General features: G+C 39.5%; 1 protein-coding gene across 1 annotated transcript in view; it reads left to right on the top strand.

Annotated features, from left to right (window-relative positions):
* Positions 1-726: 726 nt before the first annotated feature.
* Prosap (SH3 and multiple ankyrin repeat domains prosap) overlaps positions 727-16,967 on the top strand; it is a 363,699-nt gene continuing 347,458 nt past the window's right edge. Inside the window, exon 1 of the mRNA XM_083133802.1 lies at positions 727-773. The gene's annotated coding sequence lies outside the window, so the exon portion shown is untranslated. The remainder of the gene's footprint in view (positions 774-16,967) is intronic.

Below are 16,967 nucleotides of genomic sequence, written 5' to 3'. Positions count from 1 at the left end.
ATGTATAAGAAGTTTATAAAGCAGCAAACTAATTCCCTTAAAGATGTCAATCAATTACAAAATAGTTGGAACAGTTTTATGTGTAGTTATGCAAATTTTGCATTCTATTAATATAAATCAATTAGATTTCATAATTATATTTGTGTTGCATTATTGTTTTACTATTATTGTGCGTATATTGTTATTGGTGTAGATCTGTTAACTATATATTTTGCAAAGAGAGAGATAGAGAAAACATGGACACTCCTCACAACCACACTACTATGTCGGTTTTTTTATATTCTCCTCAGTAGAGCATATTTGAAGTCACAACTAATTGTTTATCTGTCGTTGTTGTAATAAAAACTGTCCTCCCACGAAATTTTTTTTTTGGGGGGTGAGGGTAAGATTGTTGGTGGAGAGGAAATCCCCCCAAGATTTGCACCCTGATTCTTAAAACAGAACTGCAAAAATTAAAATTCAGAACCACAAGCCAATGAACTTAAGCTCACGAGAGGTTTTCTGCAAGACACGAATAATAGAAAAGGAATCTAATCGTTTCCAAAGAATATCGAACAGAAACATCCTCTCTATCTAACCATAATATAGAAAAAAAATCACCCGAATTTCGGATCCTTTGTGTAAAGACAAAAGAATTCGCATGGAAGACATGCAATCGTCAGATCCAGTCGATGAGATTGCAATTTCTGGAACTGTTATTGATTTTCTCTTGTTTCTTCCTTGCAGGTTGCCCCCAGGAAGGAGGATGGTGTAGTCTCCACGGCAGAACAACGGTGAGTCAAACATTTTATATAAAAATTCTCCCCAGGTGTTCTCATGTGAATGTTCGGCTGAAAGTCACGTATTCCAGAATTCCGAATTTCCGGGAAGTTATGGTTCCTGGAAAAATGTCCGCATGTGAGAGTCGAACTTGCCCGAGGAAATGAGCTCCAGGTTTTTATCGGTTAATCGGAGTGAACTGACAAAGGACTCCATCCGGTCTGTGTACAGACTTGATTCGCCATCTACTTCTTTTTCGTTTTTGAATTTTTCAAACTGGGCGTTGCTCTTGCAAGCCTTTCTGTCTTGGCTTTCTATAATAGTTTCATCGAACTAATTCCTATTCATGAACACTTAACTTTGTACCGCCCTTTCAACCCCATACAACCAGTCTGCGAATTAACGGGGGTGTGCCGGTGATCCACCCCCCCAAAAAAAAATTGTCCCCGTCAAAGAAAATAGAATTGAAAGTATACAGTGTAATATTTCTTACCTATGTAACAAACACAATTGAAAAACCATCATAGTGCTGGTATTTTACATGTATTGAAGTAGGTAGGCTATGTGGACATTAACTTTGAACTTGGCAACAGGAGCGCCGAAATAGGGGTGGGCATGTCCCTTCAAACTTCACTTTGCCCCCCCCCCGGCCCCTGTAAGGGGCCCAATGTATAAGTTTCAACATTTTGGAACCACGTATTAATCAGAAAATTCCATAAATTAATTGAACATTTTGCGTGAGAGCATTTTAGGACCTTATTTCCTCAGATTTCTAATTCGAATTATTTCTTCTATCTATGATTTGATTGAATTGTTGTTTTAAGTTTACTTTATGCACAGAAAGGCTAATCGGGACTGGAGGTACAGTTTAAAATGAGATCCGAACCACTATGTGCCTCCACGGAGTATCGAATCCGGGAGTCCCTGATTACAAGGCGAGAATGCTGCCACTGCGCTATTTATGATTAGCAAACTTTTGCATACAGGAGTTTTGCATACTAAAAAGCAGAAAATTACGCAGGATTCTCTTCTGAAATGAGCATATCTAAAATGTGGAGTCTATCACCCAGCCGAGTCTTCATAGTGTCCAGCATGCCTGTACTTTCCTAAACATGAGGGCGGGAGGGAGGTTTGAACCTTGTTTACGATGGTACATTATGCAGTATTTCGTTTTTTCAAACAGAAGCTCACGTTTTTTCACGATATTTCCTTGGACACGACAAACAAAAATGGCCGCGAACATGGCGACTGTGCGAATTCTGACGTCACGTGAAAAATGAAACCAACCTACAGTTCAATTTCTTCAGTCAACTTTCCACAGTGTATGGCCACGTGTTTTCCTAGCTGTCCGTGACGAGATAGATCGGAGCATAGACAAGAAACCACAAATTAGAATAGAAAATCTTGGTAGCCATTTTAGAGTGGGATGCATAAGTATTACCAAGCACTGGCGTACGCAGGATTTCTTTTCATGAGGGGCTGGAGTTGTACAAGTGAATACTTCCAGTGGCGTCAACATATAGGGGCCCGTGGGTACATATTGCAGCTAATAATTTGTCGTGTTATTATTATTATATTTGTTTAATATTTGCATATTGAAATATGTAAATAACAAATTTGAAATAGCGAGTATGGTGCATTAATATGATACATGGAGGAGAGAATTTGAGATTTTTAAAACTTAAGAACCCGCTGTTTTTCAGCAGCCCTGGCTGCTTTGTGGGCGTCATACACAATAAGATATTTCTTATATTTGGAACTTTCCACTCTCAAAAATGGCAGCTGGGGGTCATTTTATGGGGCTTGCATTTACCACTCTGTTTTTTCCCCGAGTCCTTTAGTTTGAAAATGTTAGTTTTTCAAAATTTTAGAGAGGGCTGTAGCCCCTTCAGCCCCCTACCTGCGTACGCCAGTGTTACCGAGCGAATTGTCCATAACCTTGTTTATTCTCTTTCTTTTACGCAAAAAGAGCTTCATGAATTGAAACAAAGAGCAAAAAAGCTGCTGACAATCATACGCAGGAATCAATTCCTTAAAACCAAGTAGGATGGGAAAAATTAATGAAAATAACCGTAGTTATGAAAAATTTGACGAGCAATACTTGTGCATCCCACTGTACTAGCTAACTGTGCAACTACATTCACCATTGATTAGGTTGTCTGAGCATACAGTGCACTTTAACAGAAGTTCATTTTGATAAATTATCATATTGAAAGGTTTGCTAAATGGCATTCGCTATTTTGGACTCTGCGATGTCTGTCTGAATGTTGACGAATTACAATTCACCTGTTTAAATATCTCTTTTCGTCTTTCTGGCCAAACAATGTTCAGCGAAGAGCCTTGTTTTCAACCGAAGGCATTTGCCTGCTAGATCGTGAGATGGAGTGTTCGTGAGACGTGAGTGTGTTTGCCATCCTCTTCTGTGGCATTTAAATCGTGCTTATCATTTCGCACACAGTTACCTGCCAGCGTCTGCTTCATTAGGCAAAGTTTGCTTAACAGTTCCCGGGCAGTTCATGGACGAGCGAAGAATTGGCCGTATTGTGAAGCAACCACCTAGTCTGTATTCGCTTCACTTAGACAGATACAGTTCTTCCTGTTGGCTTAACATGAAAAGCGAACGCGTTAAGAAATAGAGGAATGCAGCCGTACGAAATCATGTGACCAATGATTTGATTCTGAACTCTTAAGCCAGCCGCACACCCGACGAAACGTTTGACTCGAGTCACCTTGCGACAGGTTGCAACAATATAAAGAAAAGACCTGTGAAATTTGGTCTCGCGTGGAGCAGCTTGCGACAAAACGATTTGCGCATGCGCCAATTCACTCACTTCAGGTACAGACATCTAATCACAGACCGAAAACGGGGAAAACTTGAATCTAGTGAATCTTACATTAAATGGTTAATACCGTGTTTTTTTAAACCAATTATTTGCTAGAAGTATATTCAATTTACAACATATAAACTAATTCATCAATTCTACATACACATTGATACACTAATTCTACTGTAAACTGTTATACTGTACTTATAATGCATCGTTACTCGCTTCCCAAATTATAAAAGACAGACCTAGACCTGTGCGTACGAACGAGATCTGCAATCAGATTTTAGCTAACAAACAAAATGACTCGTCGTGTCGGATCGGGGGCCTCCGAGATCCGTTTACTTCGTGTATACTCCATATACGGGCCGCAACCTAATGACGTCAAAAGATCAGTCGTGTGTTTTGGCGAAATACATGTATTGCATGAGTGAGTTGTTCTAAACCGAGATACTGTAAATGTATTTATTTCACAGTAAGAAAAATAATTAATATCGCAAATTAAACATACTTATGTCCTGATCAGTTACAAGTAAATGTATGCGCTTATATGTAATACAACATAAAGTTACACGTCAGTAAAAGAAGTGCGCTCAACCAGCGTGAAATACATATAAGAATGTGTGTATGTTAATATTGATTGCACAGATGCCGAACTTGTAACTACTAATTATATTATTTTAATTAACACGAGGTAATTGGAAATGTAGAACGAAAATCTGTAGGCAAGTTGCTGAAGTGAAAATTTACTAGTTTATAAAGAATCTGAATGATGATTCGTTTCGTACACTTGCACAGTCAGTCATTGTGATTTCATGTAACCTATTTGCTTTAACAGTAGGGGAGCGAGATTTTATAAATATGAATTTATATGTCAGCATGGTACGATTTCAATACATGTCCAGGTACAGTTACAAGTAAATTGTCCGTGTTAGGGATGAATGAAACACACGCTGATATTCCTAAAACTTACGCCGTATCCTGAAAAACAACTTCTCTTGATTTTTACCATATCTAGCTTGTCTACCGAAAAGAGGCTATAATTATAAGGATTTGAGAATACGAATTTCTTCTAACAATATTCTCATGATAGATCATGAGGTTTATTGTGTTATCCTGTGGACTTCTTAATTAAAGTAAGTCGCTTGCATTAATATACCCATTTTCCGTGTGATCGTAAATCCATTCATAGGCTTTAATTACTGTTAGATCATTTAAGGTTAGTTTTCTACGTAGCATCCAGGTATTTCGAATAAGTTAGGCTAGTACGTTTGGTGCATTAGTATGTGTACACATTCTCTCTTTGCTTGATGTAAAATTTTTAATACGAAAAATGATTTTAAAATATTGTAACCTTCAACCAAACCAGTCAAACTTGTGCAGCCAAATATTTACTGGATTTCTAGATAATTAAAAACGCATTCAAGTTACACATGGTCAGGGGCGTGATGCTGATCACATCACCCCCACTCACGACCGGATCAAGAAAGTGTGGGGCGTAACCCCCACACCCCCTATACGCCTTCATGGTGTGGTGCTAAGCACAGGGGAGCACTTTACTTTTTTTTTTTTAAAGTTACACACGGGAATTCAGTTTTCAAAGTTGGAAAGTTTATTTAATACCAAATTGCAATCTTACAAGCTCTTTCCTCAACCTAACTTTTACAAAATTATCTTGCATGCATAAGTTGAATCGTAAGTGTTTATTCGACAGCAATTCAATAGCAATTATGTATTAACGATGATAATTCTTTACGAATTTAAAGTAAGTATCAATGTAGGATCTAATTTTATCTCTATCGCATTTTTTGCCCTTGGTAATTTGAAAAATAAAGGTACATTATGCAGAATGGGAAAGATTGGATTTTACTTTTATCAACATTATTCACGTGTTTTGTAATGCTGTATAACATTTGAAATGTTCTTGATGTGAAAGCAACGTTCTTAATGAATAAGAAAGGACGATTCAATCAGAAAAATAAATATTATACTCTTATAATGCACTTTGTTAAATGCTATAAATTAACTATAGTTGACTAGTACTGTGACGTCACGGAAGCTGGTGTGAGGCCCGTATATAAGTATCTCGGAGGCCCCGGTCGGATCCGCCTGGCCTTACTTAACACGTTTTCTGTGTTTCGGAATTTTCGTGTGACGGAGGTTTGAAACTGTCGCAGAGTAGTACGAAATGGGTGTTCTGAAGTTCCCTTTTCTCAATCCAAGGGTAATTCAACGTAAATTAAGACATACCTGGTGAAATGAATTGCATAAATCTACTAAAGAATTATGATACTATTATTATCTTGAAAATCAAGGGCATCCATGCGACGTCACCCAATCGTGTTCGTTGAAAACCCAGGTCGGATCCACCTTATGAATTTCACTTTTATCTGAAACTGTTGCCGATGTAGAAATTTGTCTGGCATACACCTCCAACATCTTCATTTGTTTTTCAAATAATTTAGTTCCTTTCGTGTTTGTAATTCCAAACTGCATAAGTATTGCTTGAAAAATTGTCCATGATTATTTTCATTATTTTTTCTTTTACATCTTACATGTTTTTAATACGTATGCTCGTGTAGATGACGTCAGCAGATTTTTTGGCGTTTTGTTTCAATTCTTGAAGCCTTTGTCGTGCCCAATGGGGTGTTGGTGGGGGTCGTAACCCCTCATTTAGATCAGAATTCCTAACAAAGAACGTCAAAAGATAGCAAAATGAGGGTCGACCTTAAAAGAAAGTATACGGAATTCCCCGTTTCAAAAGTCCTTGGCACGCCACTACGCCCTCATTGACTAAAGCAAAGTGAATAAACATGACAATGGATAATTTGCTTCGTAATACTTATGCTTCCCATTCTACAGACTTACAACAGAGAGTGTGTTTGTCGATCAATTGAACGCTGACATACTGCGTGCGCCATCTAGGTGAAACATTTCGTGATGGAAATGTAATGTCAACGCAGTTCAAGCAGCAAATTACACAACATCGTTCAATTTAATCTAATTTTAATGTTGTGTAATGAATCTGAGTCGAAAACAGTAAATTAGACACGACCATTACACTTCATTATCAGGAGTGCTTTTGAATACAGAAAGTTGCACAAACCAAAGAACACGCTAGTTTTAAAGCTTTTCAACTTGAGTAATTAATAGGTCAACCCGACTGCTTAGCAGGATAAAGCAACGCCTGATGATAATTTTGACGTCAAACAAAGAGTAACTTTGTAATAATTAAGTGCATCTTTTTAGAGATATCGCCAATATGTTTCTATTGTCTGTGGAAAATATGAACTGTAATATGTAGGTCTTTTAAATATTCGTTCAATAAGATTCTGTTCGCTGTATCGATGTTGTTTAGAAGGAGATAAAAACTTTTAAAATTGTGAGTAAAGACATATTGTAATGTTTCCAGTGATATCACCGCTAATCTCCACGATTGTTTTTTGCTGTAGAAGTCTAGTGGTTAGTGTAGCTCTGTCACACGTATTATCAGGAAGTTCTTAAGAAAGAGGTAACGCATTGTAAGTAACTTTACTTTCCCCTATAAGTAACAATTTATTTTGCTTCTATTCTATGTCGACCTCTAAGAAATTTAAGTAAATCGTTATAGTTACGAACACAAGCGCCTATTATGTGTACGTATGTTAAATTATTGTCCCGCGTCGTAGCCGTGCTGTCTAAAACTTTGGGCTCCGTCTACGGAACGTGCAGAAGTTCAAGTCTCCTGGGGGAAGCGTCGAGTCCAATTACTTTGGGAACATCTCTAGCAGACTGAGCGAGTCTGTCTAGCAAGCCTAGTGGGTGTGCAGAGCTTGAGCAAGGGGCTTAGCGATAGGTTCTGGGTTGAGATGACGTCAGCGGCTCGCTTGGTTGATTGGCTGCTTCGAGAGTTGTGACTCGTTCCGAAGTTTCAAATGCACAACAGCCAAAGATGTTGCGGAAATAATTTTCCTCTAACAACTCTTCTCCTGAGATATCGGCCTGTGCGTGGGACCGGTGGTCACCCACCATCGTGAGGATAGTGTGGAGCTACGAGTGAGTAGCATAATCCGGTCATGGAAACCTACAACAACGACTGGGGGTTCGTCGTTCTGACCACACGTCACCTCGTAACTGACTGATATCCCACCTCTCGTAGAAATGAGGCCTGTAGTCGGTAGGTATGCCCTGGTCCTTACAGGCTGTTAGGCCACGGGATATTATTATTATTATTATTATGTTAAATTATTGCAACGAAGAGTGATGTCTGAAATAGTTGAACACCAGTCTTCATTTGCAAGAAATCAGACGTTCAGGCAATGAAATGGTCTGAATTTAGGAATTAAACTCAAAATAACGCCTTACCTACACAATTACCTACATAATTTCGTTAACGCGATACTAACTCATTCACCGAAAATAATAACAAAGAAACAGTGCGAGGAAGGAAGAAAATGTGCAAAGAACAGAGTAAAAATGTGCTGGAAAGAAATCAAAATTAAGAATGTGTGTAAAATGACAGCCTAGGAAAAGAAACAACATGAACATTGCTTCATGATGAACAGGAAATTTTATATGCGACAGTAGTGTATTTTCAGAAAAGAATCTGGCAACACTAGCCTCAGCATATTTCCCTGCCTACTCCTTGTTGTATCGACTTGTGACGTCACCACGTACACACCGAGAGGGGGGAACTCATCTCCAGCTTATTTGCTGTCACGGATGTTGCACTTCGATTAATGAGGATTCCGTTGTCATGGAAACGGACTCAAACGTTCAAGATGACAAATGAAAGAGTGCTTCCTCGAGGCTGGCAGCCGACCCGTGAGAGTTTGCTGTCCCCCCCCCCCCCCCTTCTCGATGAGAAGTGCATCCTGCAAAAATAACAAGCCGTGTCGTTAACAAAACAGTCAAAGGATCCCAAGCGAAATTCAAGCGGAAAAAGGAGACACGCTATACAGCGTTATTTTTTTGTGAATGAAATTTGCCGTTTTGGCTTGACTGTTGATTGTGTTCTGCTCAAAATACAAAAATTGGTGGTGAATGTCCGTGTTCGGTTTTCAAACAAGCTGAATATGAGATTGCTGCCTAACTTTTCCGTTATTACATTCCACTGCCCGCTCCTTCTTCGTAGAGGGGCCTCCCCGATGGCGCAGTGGTAGCGTCGTCGCCTTGTAATCAAGGGGTTCCGGGTTCGATGCCCGGAGGAGGCACATAGTGGTTCGGATCCCACCTTAAACTGTAGGTCCAGTCCCGATTAGCCTTACTATCTATAAAGTGGACTTAAAACACCAAATCATTCTTCTTGGTAGACAACATCACCGAGCTCTTAGATTTTATAAATATAAATTTAAGACAATAGAAAGTATAGTTGCACGGGTGAGTTCGAATCCCATCTTTCTCGCCAATTGCAAAATTTAACTACATGGTCTTTAATAAATCAAAAACGTTATAATGTCGTATATACAGGGTGTCCCAATAAAATGTATACACACTTTGAATGATTATAACGCTAATGTTTATTAAGCTATAGCTCATTTTCAAAATTTAATTTTCTTTCTCAATGCCTGTTATCAATCTGATGACCATGCTGGTCCAGGAATTGTTGTAAACACAAAGTAATGGAATCGAAAAAACAAAAATATATAATTTCGTTCGGTATTTGTGCGCATTCTCGTTCAATCCATTGACTTCTGCCGATTTTGTACCGTAAACTTTATCTTTCATGCATCCCTTCACAAGAAGTTTAGTGGCGTGAGGTCTGGTGAACGCGGAGGACATTCTTCTGAACCTCTTCGTCCAATCCATCTGTTCGATACATATTACCAAGTACTACTCACAAAATCGCACTCCCCGTCCGGATCATCTGCTTGGAATGTAACTCAATGCCAGTTCTTCACAGTGCAATCGACATTTGATTTTGATATTCCCTTTAACGCGTGTATACATTTTTGAGGGAACACCCTATAGCTATATTGATCCTTTTGACACTTCATTTTTAAAATAACAGTTTCATCATATAAGCAAAGTCACAAAATATAAACCTGTTAGTTCAAATCTGGCATAGAACATTTAGCCATCTTGACGTTCGAGAGGAATTTGTGTAGGGGATATATTAATATGACATACACACAAGATAATGAATGTCGTGATATTTTAAAAAAAATGCCATAATAATGAAATTTACTTTCAGTTTAGTTGATTTACGATCAGACATGTTCGAATTGTGGTGGTAGTCCTTGTAATCAAGTTACAAACATCAGTGGATTGAAGGCAGTTTACTTCAGTCCGAATTAAATCGACATGTGTCGCTGTTATGCGATATTATGTGCGTGCACGAGTATATACGTGTGAATGTTTACCTTTATGTGTCGTAAATGAGAAGGAACTGCTGGAACACGTGTAACGAAGGGAAGCCCATTTACAAATGCACATTTATTATCATAAATTGTCTCGCACGCTTTCACACGAGGCGCAAAAGCGTAAAGTAATAACATCATTTACATGCAGAGAGGTGCAAAATCATCCATTTGTATTAATACCGTGCGGAAATGCGAGAATAAAAGAAAATTATTTCAGCCTCGACAAGCCTTCATGACGCATTTCTGCTGAAAAGGATGCTTCTGTACGTAGTAACACGCGTGTCCGTCGCGTCTTGTGCTGCCACCAAGCGGCCGGTGTGAACAATTCCGCGCCTACCCGAGGAGAATGTTCTCACATTATAAGTGGGTATTATAGCTGCAGCAATTCAATGTTCCAAATGCTCACTCACCCCAGAAAAGCAACCTCGCACTCTCTCACCTTAGAATGCCATGTTTCCCTCCAGTACAAAGCGGATTGGTTTATTGTGCGTCTTTCTTGCGTCTGTGAGGAATTGAAGAATTGGATTATACGTGATAAGAATCAAGGAAGGGTCAATTACAATTTCCTGCACTTTGAAGTGACACAGATTTCAAACTGTATAGCGTTGTTGCTGAAGTTCAGTCGCATTTTCTTGCTGTGTATGTAATACCTAATCTACCTAGAAATACTCGGTACAAAAGCACTCTTTAATCAATTACATTCAGTGGCGGCGATTGGGTTCCAAAACTGGGGGGGGCAGGACAGTTTACTTTCCCTTGTTAGATAAGGTTTAGCATAGTGCAGGAGTAAAAAGTGGGGGCAACTACCCCCCACGCCCCACCTAATCGCCGCCTTTGATTACATTACTGGCCAGGTAGCGGTCTCAATCTAATCAACCACATAAAATACGCCAAAGAAAAAGTGCGTGGATGTATCTTTGCGCAATATAAATATATAATTTTCTATTAATATTTGCGTTAATATTTGGCTTCACGACCCACCCCCTCCGTTTAGTAAAAAATTTGCATTAATTTTGCAATAGAATAATGAACACATCTGGAGAAACACTATACAATGTTCAAGAGAGAACTGAAAATTTCAGCCATGTTGGAGATGATGTGATCAGCATCATACTCCGGCTGCCTTTACCCCCCCCCCCCAGGTATCCTATTTCCATTTATTGAGGCTGGGTGAGCCCCAGAACCGCTATATGCGGGGAAAGGCCGGAAAATTCCGACCTTATATCACCTAACCCGGGAATCGAACTCGGGTTGTTCTAATTAGGGTTTAGCCTGGCCCCGTGATGCTACGACGCCAGGGGTTCCGGGTTCGAATCCCGGCCTGTGCATGGATGCTCGAGAGTGTCCATTTATTAATTTCATCATGTCATCACTCATCCACATCTTCGCAAATTAGCGAAAAGTTGCACAAAAAGCGAAGTAAAATAAAGCAAATCAATGAATTAGAGTTACACACAATAAGAAGAAAATAGAAAATAATGGTTTCTTTAATTTCAGTAATTTCAGTGATATAAATTCCTTTACAATCTCATATATGCGTTGAGCTACTTTTAGAGATCATTATGATAATTCAAAATTAAAAGTCAAACGAATAAATATTAAAATAAGGAATGTTGTTTTGGCCATGAGATTATACGCTTTTCCGATCTGACATTAGATTTCTGTGGATTTTCCCGTGCGTTCAATATTGTCAACAGATGGACAGCGTGTTATCACAGCGGTCAGCATCTCCGACGTTTCCCGACAGATGGGGTTACGGTTTGCTTCCGAATCGAAATCCAACTCAGGAGAAGAAAAGAAAGAAGAAAAAAGGTTGAGCAAGGCAATTAAAGCATATGAAGTAGCAGCAGGGAAATTATAAATCGTCGTGCGAATTGAAAAAACAGGTTGTCTGTCGGTGGCTGTTCGCTTACGTAATTCTCCCACTGTCACTAGGAAGTCCACGAGACCGAAAGTGCAAGTAACAAGGGAAAGGAAAAACATATTTTTCCGTGCTTTACTCAATGACTCCGGCTCTGTGCATTGTGGGAGCCTTATTCCTTTCTGTATTGCAACAACTCTCCATGTTTCGGCACAACCACTCTAGGAACACGGACAAACGTGTTTATATGCTACAGTAAACTCTCGAATATTCCTAGCTGCGTGAACAGGAGCGTGAGTTCGCGGGTAATGCAAGATAGCCTGTAAGATATTTATTAATGGATGTTTATAGTTATTACACATTTTACAGAATTAGTGTAAAGTTATTAACATGTTTTGGTAAAACAATCAATTCCACGTAATCAAGGCCGCCGGCAGTATTTTCTCCCGCGGGGTTGGGGAGGGGGGGAAGTTCTCAAAGTGGGGGGATACTATTTTCCCAAAGATACGAAAATTCTCATGAAGCATCCCCCCACCAGGATAATTTGCAAAGGCACCCCCCGCTGCATTTTCTCCATTTTGATCCAAGCATCCCCATACGATCCCTCAAAGTGGGCAACGAATCCACCCAACTAGCAATTTCCACTTCGAGCACTGGGGGCCAGAGTAAGATTTTATCTCTCGCCCTTCGGTCATAAAAACTTATATCTTTAAAATGTGAAATATTTTATATTATTATTATTATTGATTACAAACTGGATTCGACTTCATTTCCATAAACATTTATCGATTTGTCTTTTTGTACTTTTTCACGTTGCACCTATGTAGTCTGCTGCCTTTCGTGGCACATCTGTTTTTTCACGCTTAAATTTCACTATTGGAGTTATATGAAGTTTTCCCAGATACGTTAGAGAGGGGAACAGCAACTGCCTCCCATGGCCCTCGTCTGAGGGCGCCATTGCACGTAATATTTTGATACTTTAACACCTCATGTATTCTTTGAACAAGTTATATGAAAGCTTTGATTTTGCTCTTCGAAGTTAGCTTAGACATGTATTTTATTCGGTTGCATATTTGAGATTAAATATAATTGTTTTCTATATCCCCATTAGAATGTACAAAGATAACGAATTTTCGAAAATGTACTAAATATTAAAGACTTCGAAATGCTGAACATATCGAACATATTGGAGGTACCAAAGTCGTGAGTACCCAATGTAAACTTTGGAAGATGTTGAAGAACTGATGTACCGAAATTATCAAAGTGCTTAAGATAACAATATATCGAATATGCAGTAATAGCCAAAAATGCCGAAAACCTTGATATTATGCAGATAATAAACTGCTTAAGACATCAAGGTGGTGAAGTTACTAAAAATATTGAAATATTGACAACACCAAACGTTTGAAGATACCGAATACAAAAGTACTGAAAGTATCGAGGTGTTGAAGATATTGAGATCCTGGATATGTTGGTATGTTCGGTGGCGCCATTAAACGCCTATACCAGTGTCGGTATCAGGGGCGGATCAACGGGGGCGTTCACCCCTCCCAACTGATAGGCTTGTGGATATATAGGAAAATCCGGAGTGGACCTACAGTTTAAAGTGGGATCCGAACCACTTTTTGCATCCACAGGGTATCGAACCCTGGTCCCCTTGATCACAAGGTGACGAAGTTACACTAAGCCATCGGGGAGGCTACCTTTTTATGGTTGTATGTATGGTCTCCTGTGTATTGCTCATAGGAATACGAGATGTGCTGAGTGCTCCAGTACTACCTCGGTTTTTACCCTGGGTAAGGAGATTTTAGAGACACACATGGTGATTTTCTATACATTATAAGGGGCTTGGCCTCATATAATATGACGGGTGAAAATAGCCTAAGTGCTGGTGCATACAAAATTTTAATTTAATAACATTCTTCCATGAACATCGGTAACAATTAAATAAAATTAATGGCTAGTTAATACAACAAAATCAACGATTATTATTATTAATAATAATAATAACAATACTAATATCAATTATTATGATTATTATTGAATGTTATTGCATGTACATAACAATAATATACTGTTCGATAGTCAATATCAGTTACAATACGTGTCATTAAATAGGACTAAGAACACATGCTGCTAGAAGAATTCGATGCACACACTACATCATTCATTTGTTTTATATGAATTCTAAGGTGAAAACCAACAAGTGTAATATGTCAAATTAAAGATAATCATTTACGCTACAATGTTTGTTTGAAACATTTTCTTCTCAGATGCCTAGATTATTAACAAATTAATGATAAATATAAAATTAATAGTAAAAAAATACCAATTGTTTTACTAATCCGTGATTAACTACTTAACGGCTGCTCCTATCGAAAAACTAAAGATAACATTAAATATAGAACATATATTAAGCTTTCATTTAGAAAACAGTTCGTTGAGATCGGGCAGTTGGTTTCAGAGATATAGTCATTTTTTTCAAATGTCAACATCCGCCATCTTGGATTGGCCGCCATTTCTATTAGCTACCACTTTGAGATGGCAAGCATGGTCTTTTGGCATCCATTCATAACCATGTAACTATGGTGTAAAGGAAAATTAGTACCACCAAATTATACCACCATCTTGGCTGGCCCATAGACTACAAACAGAAGCCGCATTTACTTTCCTCTACTTGCGACAGTCTCTATCAAGATCAGCGGTCCTCGTCTTTCTTTCGTCAGCATTGTTGTTAAGAATTGTTTCTTGAAGTGGTCTGCTTGTGCTTTTCGATAATTGCCTACAGCTCGGTGTGAGTTGTTTGATATTTTTCTTTAGCGGGAGAGGGGGGGGGGGCATTGTTGACAAACGGAGGTTTTATTTTCCTCCTATTTGTTCCACCTCTTTTCTCCAAGTCGCACAGGAACAATAATTTCAGTTGCTTTCAAGATATTACCACCAGGTCGTGCTGGAAAATTATTTAACGCGAGTTGTATCCACGGCTTCACTGGCAAATGGATGCCACTTTAAAGTTATACCGGGTGTTTCAACAGAAACGCCGTGATTTCAAATGGCATTTTAAAATATTTATTAGAACTACACAAAAGGAATTACATAATCTGATAGAGACAACACAAAAGTTTAATGGAAAACATGTTCGAAATGTCCACCTTGACGATTTATCACTTCTCTCACCTGGTTGCACATGTTGTCAAATTCCTGACCAAGGATTGCACGACTAACTTGTGTAGTACACTGTTCGATTTCAAATCATCTAATGATCGCGGTCCTCGTTTGAAAACTTCCTGCTTTAGGAAACCCCACAAGAAATAGTCACATGGGTTTAAGTCAGGGCTAGTCGGAGGCCACTCTAAACCATTTTGAAAGAAATGTGTGTAATGATTTGAAATCACACGATTCTTGAAGTTTGAGTGGAGGAAGGTCAGGACAGGTTCAGCATATTTCACACATTTCAACTTCATGTTAGTTACAGTAATTTATGTTAATTATTATAATAGCGTTGCAGGAACATGATAACTCCAAACTAAAGGACTGTTTTTTTTAGAGAGAGCAAGAGCAGCACAATTTTTAAAGGGAAAATATGCCTAGTTTGAACCCCCTCCCCGTAGAAAAACTCCTTGCTTCCTATCCCTGAAAAAAGATCCTCCGGTCGTCCTTGTATGCCTTCCTTGAACAAGCTCTTAGTTTCAAATTTTCAAACATGTCGTCATTGTGCTAAAAGCAAGCAAAAATGAAGCAAGTCGCTAGTACTCTTCAGTTTCATTATTATATTATCATGTAGACGATGCCTACTAAAATTTGATTCTTATTTGATTTAGCGGCTAAAACATACATGTATGTTTCATAATTTGTTTATTTTCAACATCATTTCCCCTGGATTTCATTCCGCCACCTCAGCAGAACCCCTAGTTGATAAATCCTGGTGCCGCAGCTGCTCCCTTCCAACTGTAACTTCTGGATTCGCCACTCAGTGGATTGTGTATTCTTTGTTTAGTAGTCAGACCTCATATTCCCATCTTTTCCTGCCTCTCACGTTCTTCTTTCTATGAATACCGACTCTCCTCGCGTCACTGCCATCCGCCACTGTTCGGTATCTCAAAAGCATTGCTTTTCCTGGACAGGCTGAACCTCAAAACTACCCGCATGTTGTGAAGGTGATGTAGCATCTTGTCCAGCCTGTGAGCGCACTCTATTGGGTAGCAACTCGACCCATATTACAATGACTCGGGGTAGCAGGCAGCCAGCGCGCGGCACCTCAGCAGGTCAACGTTCGGCACCTCCCAACCCCAACCCCCTGTTCCTGGCGGGTATTTTTAGGCGGGGAGAGCAGGGAAGGGTCGCTCCGCAGAATCAATACTGGAGCAGGCCTCGGCTGCTGCGAGAGTGGAGATGCGTTTCCGGGTGCGGCAGTGAGGGCTCCCTTTGGTGTTGCTTTGGGAGCTTGGAACTACTACAGTCGGATGCGTGGGTATTATCAAGCAAATTGACCATCACCATGTTTATCCTCTTTGTTTTACGCAATCAGAGCATCAAGCATTGAAACAAAACGCCAAACAAGCTCTGTACCAGACAGTGGCGGATCCAGAAGTTACAGCAAGGATGGGGCGTATTCAGTCGGGTATGGCCTCCCAGATGGCGCAGTGGTAACATCGTCACCTTGTAATTAAGGGGTCCCGGGTCCGATGCCCGGTGGAGGAACATAGTTTTTGGTTTGATTTAGTTTATTTTACTTCGCGTTTTGTGCCTCTTGGCTAATTTGCGAAGATGGGGCTGAGTGCTGAAATGATGAGTGGACATTCACAAACAACCAAGCCCGAGCGGGATTCGAACCCGGGACCCTTGGCAAGGAACATAGTGGTTCGGATCCCACTTCAAACTGTAGGACCAGTCCCGATTAGCTTATGTGTGCATAAAGTGGTCTTTAATCAAATTTTTAATAACATATGTTCTCAAGCTTGTTAAACTTGGTGATAAAAGACAGAATATTAGTCTTCAAAAGTATTAGGCATACGAAAGCGTAGCAGTTGGGAGAGGTGATCGCCCCTATCGTGCTCCCCGTAGAGCCACATCTGGTACTAAGGGACGTAAGTGTCCATTACTTTAAAGCACAAGTCTAACCCCCCTTCCCCTCAAGTGCAAACTTACATTGAAATTTCTTGATAAACCACTGCTTCAAAG

Source organism: Lepisma saccharinum, chromosome 13 (genome assembly GCF_977018435.1).
Source record: "Lepisma saccharinum chromosome 13, izLepSacc3.1, whole genome shotgun sequence".
NCBI classification, from domain to species: Eukaryota; Metazoa; Arthropoda; class Insecta; order Zygentoma; family Lepismatidae; genus Lepisma; species Lepisma saccharinum.
The sequence above is the reverse complement of the archived record's forward strand: the minus strand, read 5'-3'. Positions and strand labels throughout refer to the sequence as shown.